The sequence below is a fragment of the Babylonia areolata genome, chromosome 3 (assembly GCF_041734735.1).
Source record: "Babylonia areolata isolate BAREFJ2019XMU chromosome 3, ASM4173473v1, whole genome shotgun sequence".
Lineage (NCBI taxonomy): Eukaryota > Metazoa > Mollusca > Gastropoda > Neogastropoda > Buccinidae > Babylonia > Babylonia areolata.
In genome coordinates, this window is record NC_134878.1 from 7,319,595 (window position 1) to 7,328,598 (window position 9,004).

General features: G+C 46.7%; 1 long non-coding RNA gene across 1 annotated transcript; it reads right to left on the reverse strand.

Moving 5' to 3' along the window:
- Window positions 1-536: 536 nt before the first annotated feature.
- LOC143279696 (uncharacterized) lies at window positions 537-4,017 on the reverse strand. Its single transcript, XR_013054942.1, has 3 exons — window positions 1,575-4,017; window positions 940-1,084; window positions 537-874 (listed from the first exon to the last, which is right to left on the reverse strand). It is a non-coding gene; the product is annotated as an uncharacterized LOC143279696 (long non-coding RNA).
- Window positions 4,018-9,004: the final 4,987 nt, after the last annotated feature.

Genomic DNA, 9,004 nt, shown 5'->3' on the forward strand with positions numbered 1-9,004 from the left:
TCGTCCTCGTAAAAACAAATAAATAGTTTTTACTTGCGCTGGTCAATGCGTTGAACTATCAGTAAAAGCAGTGTGTTTCTATTTTCCGATGCTTTCATATTTCTATGCTAATATTTTGGTAGTTTAAAAAGCAAACATGATATACACTGGAATAATCAATTTTTTTTAAAACTATTTTTACTACAACAGCTACTGCTGCTTCTACACCCACTAATACCACCAACACCACCACTATCGTAACCCTCCTCACAACCCACCCACCTCCCTCCCCTCACTCACACACCACACACCTCTTACCAGCACAGGCACGTTACAAACATACAGATAGCACAAAACGTCTGTGTCACAAAACACCGAACACAGACACCAAACCACAGTTCACATTGTACTTTCTTTGTTCGCGTCGTACAAAGAAACCGTTCCTTACTGCTTCTTGTATCCGGTCTTTGTCGTGAAATAGCACAACAGACATGATGAATCTATCCCCCGTTTAATACGCCATTCTGTCTGGGGGGGGAAATGTCCTTCGTTGAATGGCGTCTCTAGACACTTCCACTTCCTGTCCCGAAGGCTTCGAAAACACTTCCTCTTCTTGTCCTGAAACATTTCTAAACACTTCCGCTTCCTGTCCTGAAGGCTTCCAAAACACTTCCGCGTCCTGTCCTGAAGTATTTCTAAACACTTCCGCTTCCTGTCCCGAAGATTTCCTATACACTTCCTCTTCCTGTCCTGAAGGCTTCCAAAACACTTCCTCTTCCTGTCCTGAAGGCTGCCAAAACACTTCCTCTTCTGAAATATTTCTAAACACTTCCACTTCCTGTCCCGAAGATTTCCTATACACTTCCGCTTCCTATTCTGAAGGCTTCCTAAACACCTCCGCTTCCTGTTCTAAGGCTTCCTAAACACTTCCGCTTCCTGTCATGAAGGCTTCCTAAACACTTCCGCTTCCTGTTCTAAGGCTTCCTAAACACTTCCGCTTCCTGTTCTAAGGCTTTCTAAACACTTCCGCTTTCTGTCCTGAAGTCTTCTTAAACACTTCCGCTTCCTTCCATGAAGGCTTCCCGTTATGAAGGTTTCTTGGCATCTGGGGAAAAACAAACCCACAGAGATTAAGCAAACGATTCAAAACAATCGAAGAGAGAGTGAGTGAGCGAGAGAGAGAGAGAGAGAGAGAGAGAGAGAGAGAGAGAGAGAGAGAGAGAGAGAGAGAGAGCGAGCATAAACATAATGCGTGTGGAATGTTCATACTAGTGTTTCGTTTCTTATCTAATACAGATGTAATAAAGTGAATACCCTCCTCCCCAATCCCTCCCCCCCCACCGCCCCCCCCCTATCCCTTTCATTCGCCACGCCAGCCACATATAAATGCACGCACACACGCACGCACACACACACACACACACACTCTCTCTCTCTCTTTCCCCCTTTCGTCTAATATCACACATATAAAAAGACGTCAACGAAAAGAAATAAAAAACAAACAAAAACAAAACAAAGAAAGAAAGAAGGGAAACAAACAAAACAAACAAAACAAACAAACAAACAACAGCAACAAAAACAAACACACGACCCACCTGTTCCACAACACAGTTTGAACCGACTCCGAAGTCCAGACAGAGAAGCTCTCATTGTTTATCCAACGTGACACATTCCACAAAATGATGTTACATTGTCCATTACTGTGTTTGGAGTACTCCCACTGGAGCTGAGGTTCATTGAAACTCCGGTTCTTTTCCTGGCCTCATGCTCTTTTTTTTTTTTTTTTTTTTTGCTGCTCCATCATCTGCACCGTTTCAGTGGCATTACTCCCACGCCGCTCATTTAGATTCCCCCCATACACGGCCACACCCGGGTTCGTCCGTCGCAGTTCCAGCGTCGGCAGTCCACAGGGAACCATCGATGTTAGGTCGCCAGGAGGCCACACACCAGAGGAGACCCTGCACTGCTGCTGAGTCACTTCGGTGGTGTTCAGTGGTGCCTGTTCTGTTTTAACTCCTTCCATACGAACGGCGAAAGAGACGACGTTAACAGCGTTTCACCCCAATTACCATCATCAAAATATTGCAAGCGGAAGGCTCTTATACATAAGACGTGAATGTTGACAAAGAATACCACAATTCTGACGACGGAAGCTAAAGGTTGGGTCATTCAGACACCCACTGGACATCCGAGGGGTCTGTCTAGAGGAGAAGAGAGGACTGGCCGTAATAAGTGACGTACTTAGGACACCACATACTAAGCCCCCTACTAACGACAATAATGGCTTAGTCGCGGAGCCAGGACTGAGTGAGCGTCCCTCTCCCATGCTCTTTTTTTGGTCTCCGATCTCTTCAGCAAACAGCCCATTGTGTTTGGAGTGTACCCTCTGGAACTGTGTCAGGAGCGTTGGAAATCAGATCTTTCCCTGGCCCCATGCTCTTTTTTTGTGTCTCCAGTCTCTTCAGGAAACAGTCGTCTGTGATGTCAGTGAGCTCCATCCTCTCAGCGAACCATTCAAGGACGTCATCGTTGCTGGATTTTGTGGAAAGCAGTAGAGGTGTGTGTGTGTGGGAGGGGTGGGGAGCGGGAGTGGGGTGGGGGTGGGCAACTACGAGCAGCAAGCAAGCTGGATTCAGTCATATTTTGCCCAGGGAATGAACCTTCAGCCTTTACCACACACACACACACACACACACACAGCCTTGTGTTGCGTCTCGTGTCTTCGCTCGGTGCTCGCGTTGCTTTGGGTTGGTGATGATGATGATGATGATGATGATGATGATGTGATGCGAGCAAATTTTGGGTTGTTTCTTTGATGACCATACCTTCGACAGCAAGCATGACAAAAAGTGTGTTGGTACTGCAGGTTCCCAGCAAAACAACAACAACACAGTCTTCATAGTCAGGTGTTGTGTTTTTCCTTCGGCTGCTTTGTAATTTTGGAGTGAGGCAAAAACGATACTGAGAGACAGCTTCAGGAAAGCATGGCGCCAACGTCTGGACATCGGGCCGGAAGACGAAAAGGACGGCATCCATGAGCTGGACAGAGCGGCGACACAGGTCACAATCTTCAGACTGCGAACGGGACACTGTCAGCTCCTCTCCCATCTCTACCGTCTGAAGATATCAAATACTGTCCAGTGCCCTTGTGGCACAGGCCCACAGACCCCCTCCCATATCCTGCAGTCCTGCCCCACCTTCGACGCTCTGAGACGCCAGGCATGGCCCAGCCCGGTGGAGCTCCAAGAGAAACTGCGGGGACCGGTAGGGTTCCTGCGACGGACTGCGGACTTCGCTGTCCTGACTTGACTGGAAATCTTGCGTGGCCAGGGAACGCGGAAAAAGAAGAAGAAGTAATTTTGGAGTGAAAGGCTGGTTGATGACGTGAGGCCCCTGTACAAAACCAACCATCGTTGCTGGATGTTGTGAAATACAGTCTCAGGTAGGGAGGGAGGCAACGATGAGCAGCAAGCAAGCTGGACCAGGGACTGATCCTTCAGCCTTTACGACACACAAACACAGCCTTGTGTTGCTTCTCGTGTCTTCGTTTGCTGCTCATGTCGCTTTGGGCTGGTGATGATTGATGATGATGATGATGATGATGATGATATGCGAGCAAAACTTTCGGCTGTTTCTTGATGATGGTCCCTTCGACTGCAAACATGATAAAAGGTGTGGTGGTACTAAAGGTCCCCTGAAGAAAACAACAAAAACAACAAAACAACAACACAGTCTTTAGGGTTGCTCTGTGATTTTTTGAGTAAAAGCCTGGCTGAGGATAGAAGGCTCTGCGATTTCTGGAGTGAAAGCCTGGTTGATGACAGAAGGCTCTGTGATTTCTGGAGTGAAAGCCTGGTTGATGACAGAAGGCTCTGTGATTTCTGGAGTGAAAGCCTGGTTGATGACAGAAGGCTCTGTGATTTCTGGAGTGAAAGCCTGGTTGATGACAGAAGGCTCTGCGATTTCTGGAGTGAAAGCCTGGCTGGAGACAGAAGGCTCTGTGATTTCTGGAGTGACAGCCTGGTTGGAGACAGAAGGCTGTGATTTCTGGAGTGAAAGCCTGGCTGATGACAGGAGACTCTGTGATTTTTGGAGTGAAAGCCTGGTTGATGACAGAAGGCTCTGTGATTTCTGGGGTGAAAGCCTGGCTGGAGACAGAAGGCTCTGTGATTTTTGGAGTGAAAGCCTTGTTGATGACAGAAGGCTCTGTGATTTCTGGAGTGAAAGCCTGGTTGATGACAGGAGACTGATTTCTGGAGTGAAAGCCTGGCTGGAGACAGAAGGCTCTGTGATTTTTGGAGTGAAAGCCTGGTTGATGACAGAAGGCTCTGTGATTTCTGGAGTGAAAGCCTTGTTGATGACAGAAGGCTCTGTGATTTCTGGAGTGAAAGCCTGGTTGATGACAGAAGGCTCTGTGATTTCTGGAGTGAAAGCCTGGTTGATGACAGAAGGCTGAGTGATTTCTGGAGTGATAGCCTGGTTGATGACAGAAGGCTCTGTGATTTCTGGAGTGAACGCCTGGCTGGAGACAGAAGGCTCTGTGATTTCTGGAGTGACAGCCTGGTTGGAGACAGAAGGCTGTGATTTCTGGAGTGAAAGCCTGGTTGGTGACAGAAGGCTCTGTGATTTCTGGAGTGAAAGCCTGGTTGATGACAGAAGGCTGAGTGATTTCTGGAGTGAAAGCCTGGCTGGAGACAGAAGGCTCTGTGATTTCTGGAGTGAAAGCCTGGTTGATGACAGAAGGCTCTGTGATTTCTGGAGTGAAAGCCTGGCTGATGACAGGAGACTGATTTCTGGAGTGAAAGCCTGGCTGGAGACAGAAGGCTCTGTGATTTTTGGAGTGAAAGCCTGGTTGATGACAGAAGGCTCTGTGATTTCTGGAGTGAAAGCCTGGTTGATGACAGAAGGCTCTGTGATTTCTGGAGTGAAAGCCTGGTTGATGACAGAAGGCTGAGTGATTTCTGGAGTGAAAGCCTGGTTGATGACAGAAGGCTCTGTGATTTCTGGAGTGAAGTCCTGGCTGATGACAGGAGACTCCCGTAAAAAAACAAACCACAAGGTCATGCGCCACAGTTCTTCAAAGACTTTGCAATGCCCAGCACAGCGACTTTTACGAGAGATAAGAGGCAAACTTCTTCTTCATCTGTTCAGCGATCGAACACGATGACTTCAGAAGTAGGCATGGTGCGGATGGCGTGTTATGTTGACAACCACTAACCACCTCCTCCGTCCTGCACGAAGCTTTGAGCATCAGAATCTTCATCACCTCCAAGGACGACATCTTCGTTGTGGTGGCCCTTGCTGTAGGTAATCCACGCCTGTGCGGAATCCTTGATCTGCAAGCAAATCAAAACGATACTTTATCATTTCTTTGCCTCACCAAGGGAGGAAACGACACACACACACACACACACACACACACACACACACACACACACATACAAACACACGCGCGCGCGCACGCAAAACAAAAACTACACTTTTGGAAAAAGGATGGCGCGTGCATATAATGTAAATAAGCAATAAAACATTTTCTTTTTTTTTTTTTTTTACAGGAAAGCTTTATTAAATCAAGGAATGTGGGTAAATGTTACGCAACTTTGTCTGTAGTAAACACTTTGTTTCGAGGTGATGATGTCACTAATCTCCGTGTTTTGTTGTTGTTGTTGTTGTTGTTGTTTTTTCCCCCATGTCAGTTGTGAAACTGCTTGTATTATTGCAGCAGTAAAGGTTGGATACTGCTTTTACAATTGCTGATGCTGCAACTTCTATCACTTGTTACTACTATTACAACCACGAGTACGACTCCTACCAATACTACCACTGCTTTGTTTGGTCTTGAATGTTGCTCATGCACGCAACGATTCAAGGTATGCTTAATATTCATTCCTTTTACCGGCGATGAAGTTTGAATAATTTGTATTTGTATTTCTTTTTATCACAACAGATTTCTCTGTGTGAAATTCAGGCTGCTCTCCCCAGGGAGAGCGCATCGCTACACTACAGCGCCACCCATTTTTTTTTGTATTTTTTTGTCCTGCGTGCAGTTTTATTTGTTTTTCCTATCGAAGTGGATTTTTCTACAGAATTTTGCCAGGAACAACCCTTTTGTTGCCGTGGGTTCTTTTACGTGCGCTAAGTGCATGCTGCACACGGGACCTCGGTTTATCGTCTCATCCGAATGACTAGCGTCCAGACCACCGCTCAAGGTCTAGTGGAGGGGGAGAAAATATCGGCGGCTGAGCCGTGATTCGAACCAGCGTGCTCAGATTCTCTCTCGCTTCCTAGGCGGACGCGTTACCTCTAGGCCATCACTCCACTTAATGGCAACACCACCACCAATTCTGCTGAAAATTATTGACAGGGCAATTCATCAACTTCTCTACCGTAGCCCTCATCCTCCAGTTAACCACCTTATACCCAATGTCTCTCTCCCCTTGTTTCCCACTCCCCTACCTTCTTCTTCTTCTGCGTTCACTCGTATGCACACGAGTGGGCTTTTACGTGTATGACCGTTTTTACCCCGCCATACTCCGTTTTCGGGGGTGTGCATGCTGGGTATGTTCTTGTTTCCATAACCCACCGAGCGCTGACATGGATTACAGGATCTTTAACGTGCGTATTTGATCTTCTGCTTGCATATACACACGAAGGGGGTTCAGGCACTAGCAGGTCTGCACATATGTTGACCTGGGAGATCGTAAAAATCTCCACCCTTTACCCACCAGGCGCCGTCACCGTGATTCGAACCCGGGACCCTCAGATTGACAGTCCAACGCTTTAACCACTCGGCTATTGCGCCCGTCCACTCCCCTACCGCATCCTCACCTTTCTTTTCATGTAATATAACCTTTATTTGTTTTATTTTATTTTATCTTTATTTTTATTTATTTATATTTTTTATTTTATTTTTATTATTATCCCTCTCTCTCTCTCTATATTTTTATTAAAAAAATAAATATATTTTTTATTTTTTTTTTTTCTCAAGGCCTAAGTGCGTTGGCCTGCTGGTCAGGCATCTGCTTGGCAGATGTGGTGTAGCGTATATGGATTTGACCGAACGCAGCGACGCCTCCTTGAGCTACTGATACTGATACTGATACTGGTACTGATCTGAAGTGGCGACCACCCTGGAGGCGCGGGTTCGAACCTGCTGAGGACTAGAAAAAAAAAAAAAAAAAAAGGCGGCAATACAAGGGCATCCAGGAGTCATGACCTGGGTGCGGCCCGGCCTCCTTAGAGTGTAAGGAGTTAAGGGCCGAAACACTTGACTGAGGGGGGCTTCTTCTCTGAAGACCTTGTACTGTCCAGCTCTCTCCCTAGAGTTTCCTATCACAATCGAGACATACCAACGGCTCAAAGTGGCTTTTTGTGTGTGTGTGTGTGTGTTTGTTGTTGACATGACCCAAGCTCTCCATGTCCACTTCACCCACCATCTTCCCTCTCCTTCCCTCACTTTCTCTCTCTCCGTATCTCTCTGTTCCACTGACACCCAAGCACGTGCAGAACGAGACTTGCAAACTCTTCGTGGCCTGATCCAGTTCTACCTGGGCTGATGTGTTCGCTACTGTGCCTCGCCTTGTCAACAGAATCTCTTGTCAGTGACAATATCGATATTGACAATAACGATTGTGTCATGTGATTGTACATTGAAAAAAGAAAACATTGCCATGGTCTCCATGTCTGTGACTTCGCGTCACAATTACTGTGTGTCGTGTCGCATTGCTGAATGGGCTTAACAGCTTAATAGCAATAAAATTCGTTCGTTCGTTCCGTTCCCCCCTCCCCCCACCCCAATCCCCCGTCCTCACTGTGCAAACCCGTCCTTCCCCTACCTCCCATTAGCACGCATATTTCTCTTCATGTATATTTTAATTCAATTCAAATTCAGTTCAATTCAATTCAAAATACTTTATTATCTGCTTCAACCCAAAACAGAACATTTTTCTTTAGGCTCACTTAAAATGCCCGTCAGCACCTGACACACCTTTCACTTATCACCATGGACACAATCAATTATTATGTAAAAAGAAAAAAAAATGTGGGTAAGATACTATTACATTATGATTCAGAGTGTAACAACTGTGTGTGTGTGTGTTGCGTTTGTGTGTTGCGTGTGTGTCCGTGCGTGTGCATGCATCGTTTTGTGTGTGCGCACGCGCGCGCACGCGTGTGTGTGTGTGTGTGCCTGCGTGTTGAGCGAGCAAAATTTGGACCTCGGGTCAGCAACAGAGTGGCGCCCTGTACAACTGGCGCACTTCAGATAAAACTGGACAGCTCAAAATAGCAAAACAGAACGTTTTCACAAAAAAAAAAACGAACCAAGTTTTTCGTACCCTCTTCTCTCCCCTAGCCCCCCCCCACCCCCCACACACCCCAGCCCTCTCCTCCAGTTCCCTCCCTTCTTCTTTTCCTCTTTCTCTCCCTCTATCTGTCTGTCTTTCCTCTCTCTCTGTCCTTGTCTGTCAGTCTGTCTGCCTGCTTGCCTTCCCCACCCCTACCCTCCAATCCCCCCCCCACCCTCTCTCTCTCCCTCCCTCCCTCCTACCCTATACTATCCCATTTTCTCTTTCAATGTACACATTCACCAAACTATGGGACGAACCCTCTATTCCTACCTCCTTTTTTCCCCCCCTTCTTCTTCTTCTTCTAAAATTGTCCAAAATTTGTATGAAGTGGGGCGTATTCAAACAGTTGCCTGCGAAGAAAGCGTGCAGAGCGCAATCTAAATAAGAAAACAGAACCTCGGCACGTTGCACAATGCGGCCATATTTGCTCTGCTTGAATGCCCATGGCAGTAAAAAAAAAAAAAAAAAAGGGACGGAGATGAATAGTGGAAGTGTAATGGGTTAAAAATCTGAGCGAACTAACTTTGTTGTTTTTTTGTGCGTGGTGTACATGTGTACATGTGTCTCGTCCGGATGCAAATGGAAAGTGTTCTTTTGTTGTTGCCTCCACCCCGGTGTGTGTGTGTGTGTGTGTGTGTGTGTGTGTGTGTGCGCGTGCGTGCGTGCGTGCGTGTGTG